This window comes from Schistocerca nitens, chromosome 2, assembly GCF_023898315.1.
Source record: "Schistocerca nitens isolate TAMUIC-IGC-003100 chromosome 2, iqSchNite1.1, whole genome shotgun sequence".
In the NCBI taxonomy this organism is placed as follows: Eukaryota; Metazoa; Arthropoda; class Insecta; order Orthoptera; family Acrididae; genus Schistocerca; species Schistocerca nitens.
Window position 1 is genome coordinate 345,355,924 of NC_064615.1, and position 19,377 is coordinate 345,375,300.

Genomic DNA, 19,377 nt, shown 5'->3' on the forward strand with positions numbered 1-19,377 from the left:
GAGCGCCCCATTCTGCTCTCTCACGATGTCTAATGACTACTGAGGTCATTGATATGAACCTGACAGTAGGTGGCAGCACAATGCACCTAATATGAAAAATGTATGTTTTTTGGGGTGTCCGGATACTTTTGATCACATAGTGTATTTCTTTGGTGTATTCCAGAGATAGCATTTTACATTATCATTTTTGTTCCGTTGACAACGGCGTGTTGAGTTCTACCTGTAATGAAGTCCTGAATCTTGTCTCTTACTCGATAAGCCTACGCAATTAAAAGAGAAAGAGATAAGAAAACATGTGACAATATTACATGTAAGTACTGTATTATATTTGACACAGAACACAACGTTAATTAAAAAATTCGAAAATTGTACACTTTCTTATCATGAATAAAGCGAAGTTACACACATTGCCATTCAATTAATATTAACTATGCATAAATTAATATGCTGGTGTGAAAAACTTAAGAACGGAAGTAACTTTCACATGATGTATCAGTGTCAAGTAATATATCTCGATGAAACTTGGACCAGACATAGAAAGAACTGATGCAGTGCAGCACCAACGGTAACTGAAAGAAATAAGCGATGAGACGAGCAGGAATGAAACTTTTAGTCGAAGACAATAATTTCACTGAAGTCACCGAGGCTTATGACGATCTGCTGGACATTAGAAGAGGCGGAACGTGGTCCTTAATGAAACACGTGATCGTCACGGACAGCAGTGTATGCTCAAAAATGGTTCAAATGGCTCTGAGCACTATGGGACTTAACATCTATGGTCATCAGTCCCCTAGAACACCCAGTCATCACGAGGGGTGTATGCTCTGCATCGTGCTCCCGTACTGGCGACAAGGTCGGCAAGGAGTCACCTGCTGAGGCGTTGATGATCGTTGGTGTATGTGGACGCGTTGCAGTGCGTCTCCCCAATACTTAAGTCGGGGGACAGGCAGGTCAGTCCATTCGCCGAATATCCTCTCGCTCCAGGAGATCTCCACCTCAGCTGTTCGGTGCAGTCCCGCATTGTCATCCATAAATATAAAGTCTGCGCCGAATGCACCCCGGAAGGAAGCATATGGGGGAAGGAGTACAATTGACGGTGAGTGTACTGTGCTCAAAGATTTGGAATTCAATACGCCCATGCGGGGAGGAGACCTGGAGACTTGGGAAGATTACAGATTTATTATAAAATGATAGGGTAGAGATTTCGGAACCAGGTTTTAAACTGTAAGACATTTCCAGGGGAAGATGTAGGCACTGGCCACAATTTATTGGTTATGAACTGTAGATTAAAACTGAAGAAAATGCGAGAAGATAAACTAAAAAGAACCAGAGACTGTAGAGAGTTTTAGAGGGAGCATTAGGGAACGACTGCCAAGAACAGGCGAAAGAAATACAGTAAAAGAAGAAAAGGTAGCTTTGAGAGATGAAATAGTGCAGGCAGCAGAGGATCAAGTAGACAAAAAGACGAGGGCTAGTAGAAACCTTTGAGTAAAGCAAGGGATATGAATTTAACTGATGAAAAGAGAAAATATAAAAAGGCAGTAAATGATGCAGGCGAAAGGGAATACAAACGTCTAAATATGAGATCAACAGGGCCGGCCGCGGTGGTCTCGCGGTTCTAGGCGCGCAGTCCGGAACCGTGCGACTGCTACGGTCGCAGGTTCGAATCCTGCCTCGGGCATGGATGTGTGTGATGTCCTTAGGTTAGTTAGGTTTAAGTAGTTCTAAGTTCTAGGGGACTGATGACCACAGCAGTTGAGTCCCATAGTGCTCAGAGCCATTTGAGATCAACAGGAAGTGCAAAATGGCTAAGCACGAAGGGCTAGAGGACAAAGGTAAGGATCTAGAGGCATAAGTCACGAAGGGTAAGATAGTTGCCGCCTACACGAAAATTAAAGAGATCTTTGGAGAAAAGAGAACCACCTGTACGAATATCAAGGGCTCAAGATGGAAAACCCGTCCTAAGCAAAGAAGGGAAAGTAGAAAGGTGGAAGGATTGTATAGAGGATCTATACAAGGGACATGTAGTTGAGGGCAATATTGTGGAAATGGAAGAGAACGTAGATGCAGATGAGAAGGGAAGTACGATACTGCGTGAAGAGTTTGACAAAGCATTGAAAGACTTAAGGGGACCACATCCTGCCTATTTAACCCATGTTAACTTAGACAAGCATTTGACTCATTTCTGAAAAACTATTTGATGCAGGACCTTAATATTTTTACTGTATGTTACATGATGCTATTAGAGTCAACTGTACTAAAATCTACTTTATCCATTTCATAGTTTTTAAGAAACACTTCTTTAAATTTATTAACAAAGAATATTAAGTTTTACTGCAGAAAATATTTTTTTGTGAACTTCCTAACGGGGGAATATTAATGCATGTAGTACCAGAGGTGCTTTTTATGTTATGCAGAGTCTGAAAATTTCATTCATTTATCTACGATAGTTTCTGATATAATAGGGCATATGTACAGAAAATTTTGGTTTGCGGGAAATTGACTTTACAGAAACTTTTGAAATTTGATACTAACAGTTAATTAAAACTGTCCTGCTGCATATGATGGCCCTTCTTTGGCCTCTAGCAGGTCTTCCAGCTTCTTTTTCACCTTCCTGGATGTTTGTCTTGCTTTCTTGGCCATATTAGATGGAGACCTGTCTGCATCGTCTATCCTCATTTTATTGCATTGTTGCAGCCCAGTGATCATATTTTCACCAGGATGAATTCCCAGCTTTTTCAGTACCCAACACTTTCCAATATTACCACAACTGAATGTAATAACAGCATCATGAACTCCTAGTTTCATTGTATGCATGCCTACAAATACAGTTTTAGGAAAGCGGTTCCAAATTATGCTGTTGAAACATTCATTTGGGTTCTGTGTCTGCACATGTAGACATTTCCTTAGAAGGCCAGGATGAACCAAGTCTCTGAAAATAGGTTTAATTGCTGTAATAACAACTGCAGGAAGAGAATGCTGGTGTAAATAAGATTCTCCAGTTGCCTGAGCCCTATTGTATTTGTACCATGAATTTTCTCCTGATAGTCCATGACATCGTTTATCATCAGTAGAGGACTTATGGAAGAATATGGCCCAAACATCTCTCTTCATTGCCTCCAGATTTTCTTTATTTCTCGTAATTGCCTGCCCATAGTATACCTGCAATTTTTCTATAACAACTACTCGCAATCACACTTGAACAAAACTAACTGCGTGTTGTTTACAAACAGCAGAAACAAAAGAATACCGACCGTTGCATTCCAAGGATAGCCAACACACTTGGGAGTAAAAAAATCCCTAACGTGCAATGTAGCGGATATAAAGATCTAAAATATATGCAGAAAAGTGGGTGACAGAAAAATGGGCGTGGCACATAAACACACGTGGTAGGAAAATGCTGTTTAAAATTTTTTCAGCAAAATCCTTTTCAGAGTACTTAAATGAAACCTTAATCTATCAAAATATGATGAAAACCGAAAATCGATTTTTTTAGACCCAAACCACTGTGTGGTCCCCTTAACTGAAACAAGGCCCCAGGAACAGACAACATTCCGTTAGAACTACTGATAGGCTTGGGAGAGCCAGCCATGACAAAACTCTACCATGTACTGAGCAAGATGTATGAGACAGGCGAAATACCCTCAGACAAGAAGAATATAGTAAGTCCAATTCCAAAGAAAGCTTGTGCTGACAGATGTGAAAATTATCGAACTATCAGTTTAGTAAGTCACGTCTGCAAATACTAACACGAATTCTTTACAGACGAATGGAAAATCTGTCAGAAGCTACCTCGGTACCTTAGAAGGCCAGGATGAACCAAGTCTCTGAAAATAGGTTTAATTGCTGTAATAACAACTGCAGGAAGAGAATGCTGGTGTAAATAAGATTCTCCAGTTGCCTGAGCCCTATTGTATTTGTACCATGAATTTTCTCCTGATAGTCCATGACATCGTTTATCATCAGTAGAGGACTTATGGAAGAATATGGCCCAAACATCTCTCTTCATTGCCTCCAGATTTTCTTTATTTCTCGTAATTGCCTGCCCATAGTATACCTGCAATTTTTCTATAACAACTACTCGCAATCACACTTGAACAAAACTAACTGCGTGTTGTTTACAAACAGCAGAAACAAAAGAAATGTTGGAACACGTGAGGCAATACTGACTCTTTATCTTAGAAGATAGATTAAGGAAAGACAAACCTACGTTTCTAGCATTTGTAGTCTTAAGGAAAGCTTTCCACAATGTTGACTGGAATACTCTCTTTCAAATTCTGAAGGTGGCAGGGGTCAAATAAGGGAGCAATTTGTACAGAAACCAGATGGCAGTTATAAGAGTCGAGGGGCTTGAAGGGGAAGCAGTGGTTGAGAAGGAAGTGAGACTGGGTTGTAGCCTATCCCCGATGTTATCCAATCTGTACATTGAGCAAGCAGTAAAGGAAACAAAGAAAAATTTGGAGTGTGAATTAGAGTCCAGGGAGAAGAAATAAAAACTTTGAGGTTCGCAGATGACAATGTAATTCTGTCAGAGACAGCAAAGGACTTGAAAGAGTAGTTGAACAGAATGGGCAGTATCTTGAAAGGAGGATATAACGTGAACACCGTCAAAAGCAAACGAGGATAATGGAATGCAATCGATTGAATCAGGTGATGTTGAAGGAATTAAATTAGGAAATGAGACGCTTAAAGTAGTAGATGAGTTTTGCTATTTGGGCAGCAAAATAGCTGATGATAGTTAAAGTAGGGAGGATGTAAAATGCAGACTGGCAATGGCAAAGAAATCGTTTCCGAAGAAGAGAAATTTGTTAACTTCGAGCATAGATTTAAGTGTCAGGAAGCCTTTTCTGAAAGTATTTGAATGGCGTGTAGCCATGTAAGGAAGCGAAACATGGACGATAAATAGTTTAGACCAGAAGAGAACTGAAGCTTTTGAAATGTTGTGCTACAGAAGAATGCTGAGGATTGAATGGGTAGATCGTGTAACTAATGAGGAGGTACTGAATAGAATTTGGGAGAAGAGAAAGTCGTGGCACAACCTGACTAGGAGAAGAGATCGGTTGGTAGGATACACTGTGAGCCATCAAGGGATCACCAATTTAGTACTGGAGGGCAGCGTGGAGGGTAGAAATGCTAAAAGGAGAACAAGAGATAAATAAAATAAGTAGGTTTAGAAGGATGTAGGATGCAACAGTTATTCGGAGTTGAAGAGGCTTGCAAAGGATAGAGTAGCAAGAAGAGCAGCTCAAACCAGTCTTTGCACTGCCCATGCGACATTACGCTGCACACACCAAAAGACCTGGACCACAATACTGGACGGCAGGTGGCAACACATAATGCACTTGGAACGTTGTCGAACGTGATCGTTTTGGTGGTCCAGGTGTTACGGTGTGGGGAGGCATAATGTTACCCGGGCATACTGTTTTTCAGATTTTTGAAAACGACACACTCACCGGTAAACATTATTGTGATACTGTGCTCCTTCCAAATGTGCATCTTTATAGTGGTGCATTCGGAACTGAATTCATTTGTGGTAATGAGATACGCGGGCGCATCGAGTTAAGGAGATAAAGGTGCTCTTGGAACGAAAAGATATTCGGTGAATGGATTGGCCTGCCCCTTCCACCGACTTAAATCCCATGAAACCCGTATGGGATGCGTTGAGGAGAGGTATCGCAGCACATTCACGTGCACCAACCAGCAGTTTTCAACCGCGCTGTTGGAAGAACGGGTCGTTCTACCACAAGAATTCATTACTCACTTTGTGACTGGCATGGGAGTCCAATGCAAAGCATGCATTGCCACCCATGGTGATCACATGCCCTATTAATAAGAACCATGTCCCAACTTTTGTAATACCCAGGGGACCATCACGAATCGCGGCGACTTCAGTGTAATTGTTGTCTTTGAATGAAAGTGTCATTCTTGTTGGTTTCATTGTGTATTTCTTTCAGTTACCTTCTGTACTGTACTGTAGCAGTTCTTCCTATGTCTAAGTTTCATCGAGCTATGTTACTTTTCATTGACGTATGGTGCGGGAGTTACTTTCACTCTTAAATTCTACACACCAATGTATTAAAGGTTGCTTTATAAGGTCTAACGATTTAACAAACATATGTAGACATGATTGTTCAAGTTATTTACTACTAATCGAAATGAAAAGTGATTAACAATTACGCATAAATGTCAACGTACGAACTGATCATCTTGTCAGAATCGTGGCAATAACTTGCACCCACTTTAATTCATCTTTCCCTCTGAGACCAATCTCGTCTCTTTGCAGTTATGAACAAGGTGGATGTTGAAGGCTATGAAGAAGACATGAACTTCAGAGGAACTTGGTGCTGAGCTGTGTACCAGCGCATACCACATCACCCATATTTCCCTACTGCTGGAGTGAACCAGGAGGAAACTATTAGTAGGTTAACATCAAGCTACACAGAGACCAAAAAATGAACTGCGATTACTGTACAACTGTATTGTATTTTAGGTGGCTTGTAAGGCCCAACAAACAAAGAGTAGAAGCACTGGGGTTCAATGGCCGTTGTGTTTCAATTTAGAGCGCTTATTTTTCGTAAATTTTGCATTTGCTGGTCAGTTACCTGTTGGCCATAGTAGCGTGTACGTGCAGGAATTTAATATTCTGTGCAATATTACTTGTTGTTTCCTACCTTCTTTGGAGAAAATTTTGCTACAAAAAGTGACTGAAGAGAGACACTTAGCTTTCGAATTAACTTCAGTTTTGTGCGCATTTCTCGCTTACGAACTTATACGATTTGGTATTTATCTTTAGCAATTGCTACGAACATATTAAAAAGCCAAGTAGAGTGAAACTTGTTCTCACTAAGTAACAAAACATAGAACAAACGTAATTCTTGGTGTCTGCATAAATAATCGCATAAAATACTTATAAACTTATCTTGGTTCGTGATAGATGAGATTTGTTTGAGAAACTTGAAGTAGATTTTATAATGTGCTGTGCATTCCATCCTATGTGAGACTTACTTTCAGAATAACTTGTAACTATTAGTCTCTTTCGTAAAACCGAACCTGCACTTTGTGAAGAAGTCCCACTTCACAGCTGACTTCATTAGCTGCAGGGAAATAAAGCAATATTTATTCAAAGGATTATCACCAGGTAGTCCATTAGTGACTTCCTCTTAATCAATTGAGTACACATTAATTGTGTTGACATCACCAACCTATTGAAGCACAGAGTGTCGCTAAGAGTAAGTTGTTTTCTCGAACAAATATACGAACATACCAAATACTTCAATGAAATTTATTTGCATAAACGAGCATACTTATGTGGTATCTTTGAAAGGTTATGTGCGTTGAATTTCTCCCTGGAAGGAGTCAGCACGCACATTTTAAAATTATCAGAGAATATTTCAACTTTCCGAATAAAATTATGGATACGAAAAAGAAAAAAAAAATGATGGCATCGATGCTTGCTTTCCCTTGTTGCACCAATTTACAGTCTCTAATGTATTTATTTTGCAATATAAAATATTGTGTTCGAAGATCACCTGGTACAATTTTTCCATCTGGTCTAAAAATACTTTCAAGCAGAACAGAAGCTTTTGACATGCTGTGCTACAGAAGAATGCTGAGGACTGGATGGGTAGATCATGTAACTGATGAAGAGCGCTACCGTATAGAATTGGGGAGAAATTTGTGGCACAACCTGACTAAAGAAGGGATTGGTTGGTAGGACACACACTGAGGCATCAACGGGTTCACCAATTTAGTCCTAATGTGAAGACTCATTTAGAGCCAAACACCCACCTCAGTATACCGCTTACTGCGCTATATTGCGACAGTACAATGAACACAAAATTTGGCAGTATGGAGCGTCATGATTTTTGGATATCACAAGAAGAGAAATATTCGCTGCGACATGGAATATTCTATTTTCACTAAGTTGGCTTTCCGGTGATAGCTGCATGAAAAAAAATAAAATAAAATGAGTGTGGAGATCTGTTTTAAGTTTGATTCCGAGATGTGGGAAGATATATAGTACAAATATTCGCTGCCACATGGAATATTCTATTTTTACTAAGCTGGGTTTTCGGTGATCGCTGCATGAAAAAAAAAATGAATGTGGAGATCTGTTTTAAGTTTGATTCCGAGGTTTGGGAAGATATATAGTACAAAAAACATCTTACCTGTCCCATTAATTATATTACTGACAAATTTAATCACTAAATTGTTTGTGATTTTAGAGGCGCAATAGTTCCCAAATCACTGCACTGATGTCAGTGCGGGGAAACAAGAACCCTGACAGTGAAAGTTGGATTGGCCGCGGTTGCTTCTCGCGTCTGCCACAAACAAGATGTTGTGTACGTCTCTATGGCAACGCCTCAATTTTGCCTCAGCTCTATATATGACTATTGTATTCTTCGACGTACCTGTTATCTTTGGTACCGCCAGCAGCCTTTAGCGTTTCACACTTCTAATTCCACTGGGAAGCGAAATTTCCGTGATAGGACGATTACGCGCCATCAACATGCTATCATATGCACGTTTGCATCCTTTCTCTTACAACCTTCAGTCTAAATGTTTTGTTAAACGAAGTCTGATTATTCTTGCTGCACACCGCGTCATCAATACCATTTTGTCCTGTATTTTAACACCGTCCACCATCACCCATCTTATCAGTCTTCTACAACGATCTCTGCGCCCAGTTTCATCATACAGGTAAAAATAATGGTAACAACGTTGAGAAACAGCTCCATTGGGGACTTCCGATTAAGTTCTTTCTTAACTGCAAACTAAACATGATGATTTGCACCCCCGTTGCAGTTTTGTGATTTATCCCATCTCAGAACAACTAGTACTCTGAGACACAGTGCAGTCTAGCATTCCATGCTTGTTCTGATGTGATTTACCGGATAAAAACCACAATAACTATGTTCATTAGGCTGCACAGGGTAGGCTGCCTAGGGAACCTCGCGAGGGATTTGCAAAGCAGTCGGTTATTTAGGTAAAGGCCGCGCAAGACCTTTACGAGGACATTTAAGGTGCGGTATACTCGTATGTGCTCCAACTTTGTGGCAATATATGAGTTGGAGCCTTACTGCCCATCGTCGATAAAAGGGGTTACGACACGTCGTTTCTCCACCTGTCTCGTATTCGAAACATTCATAACGGCAGTACCATTATGCGCCATATTGACAGTAACTGCTCTGTACGACAAACCAAATTCATGAAGACTGACAATTCGACCTTCGACCGCATTCAAACTCTGTGTCTTTTGTCATACGGAGTCCTTTGTCGTCGGCTGGTCTTCAATGTTCATCGCTGGCAAACAACAATGCAATATGTTCAACGCTCTTCTGTTGTGTTTATATACACAGTTAAAAATCCAGATTGCACTGAAAAACTCAAGCACACATTACAGCTCTGCAGTTAGTCTTTTATGTCCCGTGTTCTAGTTTGAATGCCTCGTAATTTCCATATAGCCTTCATATTCCTTCATGGATTCTGCAATTTCCTCTGTCGTGTACCGGATTACGATGACGTGAGCACTGAAACGCGTAGCTAAGAGAATAAACGTGTAAACGAAGCAGAAAAATGCCTGGAAATCCACAATCCAAAGCCATACTGACTATTTAGATTTATAAGGGATCCTACTTTCATATTTTTCAGGTGCTAATGCATCCGAAGAAGATCACAGAGTATTGAGATTAGAAAATTGTGCATAACAAACGAGCATAACAGGCATGTTTAGACATGATGACTTAGGAGGTACTACATCAATAAAATCGTTTGGGCAAATCTTCAATATGCGTACTGTGTTGTTGATTGATTAGTGGGTGTATTTTAAGAAACATTTGTGCATACTAAATGTCTAGTTCATCTGTAAGTTTTCGTACTACTGTGACTGATACATGTATTAAACGTTTATTTCTCCAACAAATCACGTAACGCTATTAATTTAATTCTTTCATTGCACTACGCATTTTAGGCTCTTATCCATCGTCTGGTGGCTTATTTGTTAAGACTAACACAAAACATATCTGCGTGCTATAAAATAAAATAATAGAGGAAGAGGTACAGGCCGAGCGGTTCTAGGCGCTACAGTCTGGAACCGCGCGACCGCTACGGTCGCAGGTTCGAATCCTGCCTCGGGTATGGATGTGTGTGATGCCCTTAGGTTAGTTAGGTTTAAGTAGTTCTAAGTTCTAGGGGACTGGTGACCTGTGAAGTTAAGCCCCATAGTGCTCAGAGCCATTTGAACCATTTTTTTTGAAGAGGTACAAATACGGAATAGGGATAATAATATGGAATACTATGATTTCTAGCCTTGTAAGTGCTGTACTTTGGTTATATGCTTAAAAAATATGTTCAGCAACTGTAGACTGATTTGGGATGTTCCGTTTCCCATGTACACTCTTCATTGGAAGTCACTGATCTGACGTTTTATTATTCTCACCATCTTGCTGAGGAGCTCCATGTTAATTACTTTCTTTAGCAGCCCGTTGTGCCATATCTTAGCTAATGCTCGTTATATTTCAAGAATTAATGTACGTGCGTACTGGTTGTTGTTGGAGGCTTTCTTAATGTTGCTGGACAGTCTTAAGAGCAGGTCATTCGTAGAATGGTTCTTCCTAAACACTGATTGCGTGTTGGGAATTAGGTGTCTCTGTTCTGCGTATTTTCGTAGCCGATGCGCTATTATTCGCTCCTACGTTTTTCCAATAGTGCTTAGTAGCGTTATTGTCCTGTTGGAACTTGGGATTGTTTTGGGCCTGTCGGGTTTTGGTAGCATTATATTTTTTCTTTTCCAACCAGGATTCGGGTGTTGTTCCATTTTCCATGAAGTAGTTAAATAGCGTTGAAGGTAGTGGTATTACAACTTCTTGTGGGGTTTTTCTGAGATGAATTCTTCGCAGTCCGTCTTCTCCAGGAGTGGATTTCCTATCCAGCATTATTGCATTTGCTATCTCGTCCTCTGTTATTGGTGTTGTTAGTGTTTCTTCTTTATTGTTTACGGTCGGCGCGTTGAGTTTGTCGGTTATGTCATGCTCTGTTTGTCGTCGTTGTATCTAATCTTGGGTCTTGGGGGTGTGAATGCTCTTCTTCTAGCGTATTTTTTTTTTAATTTTTGCGCTATCTTTTTTGCGTCGGTCGTAGATTTGTCGCAAATTGAGAAGCATGGCCCTATTTTTTTTCTTCTGTCCCGCGAGGGTTTTGAATTTGTACCAGAATTTTCCTCCACTTTGTAGTCCAGTTCTTTACACTCTTCTGTCCACTTATTTTTGTCTGTGGTTTGAGAGTATTCGTTTTATTCGTGCATTCAGTCTGTTCCAAATAGGTTTTAGTGTCTAGCCTATAACGTTTCTTGGTAAAACGTGCTTTATAGCTATGTAGTTATAATTTTATTTATATATAGGCACTGATTACGTCTGTGGACTCTGAATAATAATATAATAGAGACAATGATGTTATATTTTGTATTTGAAAGGATTACGTACCGAATTTGTGAAATAATATCTGTGTCGTCGAGTTCTGAAACAGCCATAGAAAAGAATTAGTAAAGAAAAACACAGAGACTTCATGACAATCAGCCATTGTATAAATAGTAGTGTAAGAATAATAATGTCGTTGGCGCCTTCTTGGAGTCACGTAGAGATGAGGAACATGTGACGCTAAGTTTAACGCAAAGGCAGCTTTCTTTTGTCAAGATTGTAAGCAGGACGCCATTAGGCGCTGATTATAAAGAAAGGTGTGTGAACCTGCTATTATTCGAGTTTTAAATATAGTTATTTAATGAGAACTTGCATGGTATTATTAGAAAGCTTGCCTGGTATTTTACCCTTTTATTTAAAACATTTTCAGCTTTTTAAGTAGTGTTCGTGGTGCGACATGGTGGAACGAGCCGCCGCCGCGGCAGATTCAAATCTGATAATAAGGGTAATCATACTGCAATAAGCGGTCAGGTAAAAAGTGCGTTTAAAATTGTTTCTTACAGCAGTTCGAGATCGGAGTACAAAGCAGCAGATTTTATGTTGTGTTTCACAGGCGTACACGGGCTGCTAATATTGTAAACTTTAACAGTGTCAAAGTTAAAATACTTTCCTGTTTCAAAAGGAAATCTTGCTGTGGAAAATTCTGGACTGGTAAAAGTTATCGAAAAATCATTTTCTGGTTAATATTGATAGTTTCCTGCTCTAGTGTTAGCCGTGGTACTGATTAATAATTAATGTTGACGAAAAATCCACTGCAAGGTTTGAGGTTCTTTAAGCATTGCGTACGGTAACTTCATTATTTTTGATAGCAGAAATAATTTCAGAACATTTTTACTATAGCTGTAGCAGAGATGGATATGTTGTGCATTCTGTTGAGTTACAGTAACAAAACTGTGTTCATTTAATAAGAAGCCAGTTCCAGTATAATAATAATTAATCTAATTTGTCCGCAACAACATATTTTAGCACATACAATTAACCAACGTAAACCAGTGTACAGAAAAAATAATGGAGCGCGAAAAGCCTCACATGGTAGTTCTGATGTCAAAACCAATTATTCCCAGGCTTGTTTCTAACACCAACAACCGAAGATGTTATTCCATACACTTGTTTCATAAGACAATTTAAACAGGCATTTAAACAGTCAGTTTTCCCGAGCTCCATACGTGAATGGAACGGGAAAAGTCTTACAACTGGTACAGTAGGACATAGCGACTGCCACGCACTTCAAAGCGGTTCGCAGAGCATAGAGGTAGATGTAAAATTATGTCTGGATACACAAAAAAAGAAATTAGATCTTGGATACGGTTCTGCAGAGTTGTCGCTTGATTCTCGTTCCTTTAAAGGTATTTCCCATTTATTCAAATGTAATACTGTCGTATTTGGAAAACTACCCATTAGTGAAAATGCGTCATAGCTAACTCCGCAGTTAATTGCGTTCTGAGATAGTAGAGAGAATGTCTCTGTGGCTACGACATGCTTAGCTTGATAAGTGTTGACACAGTTAAGATAATTTGTTATGTAATTGTGCAAAACGTGCCATATTTTAACGCAAACTTGCTTTACTGTCTTGAAAACGGCAGAATGCTCTACATGAAGTGAAAACGCGACTGTTCTGCTTATCTTACGAAAAATTATATGCTTAACATTAGCAGTAAATAAAGAGTTTACCTACTCGTTAAAATTGAACAAAGACCCGGGTTCCGATGGAATCCCTATCAGATTTTATATTGCAGCTGAGTTAGCTACCCTGTTAACTACAACCTGTCGTAGATCCTTCTGACAAAAAACCGTGTCCAGTAATTGGAAGGCAGCTAGGTTACATCCATCAACAAGAAGGGTAGCAGAACTTATCCACAAATCTACCATCCAATATCATTAACGTAAATTTATTGTATCTTGGAATACATTCTGAGCTGAAACCTAAATAGATATCTCCAAGAGAATGACCTCCTTGCCAACCAGCACGGATTTCGAAAAAATCAATCATGTGAAACGTAACTCGCACATTTCTCACATGAAATATTGAAAGCCATAAATAATGGCAGTCAGGTAGATGTTGTATTTCTCTATTTTCGAAAAGCATTTGGCTCAGTACCAGACCTACTGTTATTATCAAAAGTACGATCGTATCGGGTATCAAGTGAAATTTGTAACTGGACAGAAGCTAGCGAAGAGGCAGCAAGCTATCTTGGGCGGAAAATCATCAAGAGACGTTGATGTAAGTTCGGGTGTACCCCTGGAAGTGTGTTGAGACCCTTGTTTTCACGTTGTGTATATAAGACCTTAAGAACAATATTAATGGTAGCCTCAAATTTTTGCAGATTATGTAATTATCTGTTGTGAAGTACTGTCTGAGAGAAACTGCGTAAATATTCATTGAAGTATTGCTAAAATTTCAATGTGGTGCACACGTTGGTAACTTGCTTTGAATATTCGGAAGTGTAAAATTGTGCCCATCACAAAACGAAGAAATGATGTATCCTATGACTCCAATATTAACGAGTCACAGTTGAAATCAGCCAAGTCGTAATACTTTGCAGAGATATGAAATGGAACGATCACAAAGGCCCAGTCATGGGTAGGGCAGGGCAGGTATCACACTTCGATTTATTGGTAGAATACTGGGGAAATGCAACCAGTCTACAAAGGCAATTGCTTACATATCAATCATATGACCCATCCTACAATGTTGCTCAAGTGTGTGGGATATGTACCAGACAGGACTAACAGGGCACGTTGATCATATACAGAGAAGGGCAGTACGAATGGTCACAGGTTTGTTTGACCTGTGGCAGTGTCACTGAGATGCTGAAAGAACCGAACTGGCAGATACTTGAGGAGACAATACCTACTTAGAAAGTTTCAAGAACTGGCTTTAAATGATGACTCTAGAAATACACTTCAACTCGGTACGTATCACTCCCATGTGGGTCATGTGGACAAGGTTCGAGTAATTACAGCTCGCACAGAGGCATTTAAAAATTCATTTTTCTCGTTCTCCATACGTGAATGGAACTGGAAAAAGTCTTACAACTGGTACAGTAGGACATAGCCACTGCCACGCACTTCAAAGCGGTTCTCACAGTATAGATGTAGATGTAGAATTATGTCTGGATACACAAAAAAACAAATTAGATTTTGGATATAGTTCCGCAGAGGTGTCACTTGATTCTCGTTCCTTTAAAGGTATTTCCAATTTATTCAAATGTAATACTGTCGTATTTGGGAAACTACCCATTAGTGAAAATGCAACATAGCTAACTCCGCAGTTAATTGCGTTCTGAGATAGTAGAGAGAATGTCTCTGTTTCTACGACATGCTTAGCTTGAAAAGTATTGACACAGTTCAGATAAATTGTTATGTAGTTGTGCAAAACGTGCCGTATTTTAACGCAAACTTGCCTTATTGTCTTGAAAACTGTTCTGCTTTTGTTCGCATTTGCCAGGTATATGGAAAAACATAACTGACAACACAGTAAATGATAAATAAACTACTGTAGTTTTCCGTGTATTTTGAGTTTTATTGCTTTAGTGTTATGGTTAATTTCGCGTGAGGTAACTTCGTTACATATAGCTATTTGACGAAGACTCCCCGCAAGCTTCTTTGATCAGATCTAGGAAATAGTTAAACTGGGAAATATTTAACTTGAAGAACTCACAGACTTTGTCTTCATTTAATAAGTGGAGACTGATAAGTGTCCTAAACGAAATTTTTGTCAAGCCTTGTCTTTAAAGGTAAGACATGTTTCAACTTTTCCAATAAGCAACTGTTGGAGTAGAATGTCTTCCTCTTCATCATTTTCTTCCAGCAGTAAACATAGCAATAATTCGCGATCAGTAACTTATAAAAGGTGCGTGCATTTCCACGAAATGTTCACGACTGAGCTGCAGGCAGGCTACAGTACCTAGCCGTGGCCGCTCAGGCAGCGCGCTCGGCGCCAGCGCGCACAAATAAAATACTTCGACTTCTATATTCTCTATAATGTACTGAGATATAACTTTCGTTCCAACTCTAAAAACAATTTCGATAGAATAACTACATTTAATTCTCAGCAACCTATTACGGAACGAAAAGCAGCCAGCGATCACATTTTTCACTGCAAATCCTTCAAAATTTATGCTACATAGTTCGAAAATACACTACTGGCCATTAAAATTGCTACACCAAGAAGAAATGCAGATGATAAACGGGTATTCATTGGACAAATATATTATACTAGAACTGACATGTGATTACATTTTCACACAATTTGGGTGCATATGTCCTGAGAATTCAGTACCCAGAACAAGCACCTGTGGCCGTAATAACGGCCTAGATACTCCTGGGCATTGAGTCAAACAAAGCTTGGATGGCGTGTGCAGGTACAGCTGCCCATGCAGCTTCAACACGATGCCACAGTTCATCAAGAGTAGTGATTGGCGTATTCTGACGAGCCAGTTGCTCGTCCATCATTGACAAGACGTTTTCAATTGGTGAGAGATCTGGAGAATGTACTGGCCAGGGCAGCAGTCGAACATTTTCTGTATCCAGAAAGACCCGTACAGGACCTGCAACATGCGGTCGTGCATTATCCTGGTGAAATGTAGGGTTTCGCAGGGATCGAATGAAGGGTAGAGCCACTGCTCGTAACATACCTGATATGTAACGTCCACTGTTCAAAGTGCCGTTAATGCGAAAAAGAGGTGACCGAGACGTGTAACCAATGGCACACCATACCATCACGCCAGGTGATACGCCAGTATGGCGATGACGCATACACGCTTCCAATGCGCGTTCACCGCGATGTCGCCAAACACGGATGCGACCACCATGATGCTGTAAACAGAACCTGGATTCATCCGAAAAAATGATATTTTGCCTCTCGAGGATCCAGGTTCGTCGTTGAGTACACCATCGCAGGCGCTCCTGTCTGTGATGCAGCGTCAAGGGTAACCGCAGCCATGGTCTCCGACCTGATAGTCAATGGCGCTGCAAACGTCGTCCAACTATTCGTGCAGGTGATTGTTGTCTTGCAAACGTCCCCATCTGTTGACTCAGGGATCGAGACGTGGCTATCCGTTGCAGCCATGCAGATAAGATGCCTATCATCTCGACTGCTAGTGAAACGAGGCCGTTGGGATCCAGCATGGCGTTCCGTATTACCCTCCTGAAACCATCGATTCCATATTTTGCTAAGAGTCATTGGATCTCGACCAACGCCAGCAGCAATGTCGCGATACGATAAACCGCAATCGCGAAAGGCTATAATCCGACCTTTATCAAAGTCGGAAACGTAATGGTACGCATTTCTCCTCCTTACACGAGGCATCACAACAACGTTTCACCAGGCAACGCGGGTCAACTGCTGTTAGTGTATGGGAAATCGGTTGGAAACTTTCCTCATGTCAGCACGTTGTAGGTGTCGCCACCGGCGCCAACCTTGTGTGAATGCTCTGAAAAGCTAATCATTTACATATCACAGCATCTTCTTCTTGTCGGTTAAATTTCGCGTCTGTAGCACGTCATCTTCGTGGTGTAGCAATTTTAATGTTAGTGTAGGTATCACAGTAACTGTAGCCAACATCGACAAAATAGATACTTCATCATCAAGCTATAATGTGAAACCATAAGATTTACAAATATCAACTTTTTGTGGCTGACAAGTATTTTACAGTGACGAAAACGCAGAAACCTGAAAATAGTGGTTTTTAATTTTTTAAGAGAAGAATAGAATCTTTACCGAAAAACTAACTACAAAAGTTGACGTAGTTTTGCTTCATTTACATACATTATTCTTTACGGCAAGAAATTCGGAAAACTCATTTTTCTCGTGTACCGCCGTCAGCCGGTCTGTATGAACCTGTCGCTTCCTGTGCGGCGTCCCTGGCCGTTGAAAGTCGCCGCCAACCGTCGTGGCGTTAAGCCGCGCAGCCAGACCGCTTTCTGTCTGACCCCGGTCTAAGTCCATCTCCTCTGGTGGACGTTACACCACCAAGGCGTCCAACACCAGAACACGTAACATGCGGAAATTGTGAGACAGCACCCCGATAACGTGTACAGCAATATTAGCTAAAAATAAAATTTTCTTCTCCTTCTTGTGCATCTTTCCGGAGTAGTGTAGCCATTGGAAGCACTTGTAACTGTTAGCAGGTTACCTTCCATTGGGAAAGCTGTTGGACTCAGGGACTGTTATATTGACTTGTAACTTATAAGAGTACAGCGATCAGTCGTCCTTTTTTAAATGTTAATTTGCAGATCTAAATTTCGGCTAGAAGCTAGCCATTCTCAATGCACTATTATTTTCGCTCAATGCATGTAATGCCAGTTGGTCGGGCTTCATCCACACGAATAGTATTCAATGAACTGTGGAAGAAGCTCGACCAACAGGCATTACATGCATTGAGCGAGCCGAAATCTAGATCTGCACAATAACATTTAAAAAGGACGACTGATCGCTGCAATCTATAATTTACAATACAAAACTTGTAACTGTGTTTTCCCCCTCCTTCTTTGTTTCGTTTATTGAACGATTACAGTAATTAGAGGATCTTGCAATAATGTCAAGAGTTTTTATTGATATTTTTGCTTGCTCGTTTGCCTGTTCCGCCAAAAATTTAATGGTAGTGCATATGTGCCTGATTATGAATAACTTTCACCGCTCTGCCATTCTATGTAGTAAAGGAATAGCAACGAGATCGCTCTAAGTGTGCAGGTCTGCCGCCGACTGTCAACTGAGGTGGTTATAACCACGAGAATGCTCTGTCGCAACTCGGCGCAGGTCTTGTCACCAGACTGGGTAAATGTGTGGCCTGTGTAGCGCAGTCGGCACGTTGTCGACAGAGTTTTTATCCTGAGGTGGGGTCTACTAAATAACCTGTAAAGGAGTGGCAAGGAGAGTGTCTCCTAGGTTTCTTAGCACAGGTGGTTCTGAAACACAGAGGCGTGATCGTGATTCGTAGGAAGTGAATAGCGGTGCAACAACTTTAAGCACTCTATTCAGAAACAATTTATTTTCCCAATAGTTTAACCTTATTCCGAGAGGTGTCTTCACTCTCTGCATATCAAGTAGCAACGACAGCATTTCTGCGCGAGTGTAACTCTATTTTGTGGTCTAATAGTTTGTTTGTTGTTAATGAAAGTGTATAAATTTAATACAAAGACATTCAGAGGATATATCATAAAATGTTGATAAACTTCGTCACAAAATTTGTACTCACTGCAGATCATGAGGTAGCAGCGCCCGGCGTGGTATGGGCGCAACACTTATCGTATTGTGATGAGATGTCGTAGCACTACAGAAACGTTTTAGAACTACTTTCACTGTCTTCGTAAGCTCAGATTGCAAAAGACCACATTTAGTTAACTATTCTTGTTTTAGCATTGACATACTCCCCAGACGACGCTGTGCATGTTTTGATTCAAAGATGCACTATCTTTTGTAAGACAATGCGGAACCCCCCGCCCCCTCCCACCTCAACCCCACGTCATTAAAGAGAGGGAAAAATGGTGTTAGTCAGTTACCTATCTAGGTCTTTGCCCAAGGAAGCAAGCTAATTAAACTGTGAGCAACGGAATTAATAAACGCTGATCTTCGGCCCAGCGCTGGGTTAGTGAGTGGGAAGTAATTACAAAGCTTCATTAATTATGCACAGCGCTAACTACGAAATGAAATTCCCAGGTAGTGTAAATTCCTGAGTTTATTAGCTCCAATTCATTTCCTTAAGATATTTTCAAGTAATTCAGTAAAAGGTACTTCAGATGTAACAACAAAAAAGATAAAATTGAAGTGACTTATGGTTGTGAAAGTTCAGGAAGGGAAGCAAGTGATTGTAAGTTCAGCCCTACACCTTATTATATTTTAAATGACTAAAATCCGCGACCCGACAACAATAACTGCTTGTCATACTTGGAGTATAATTGA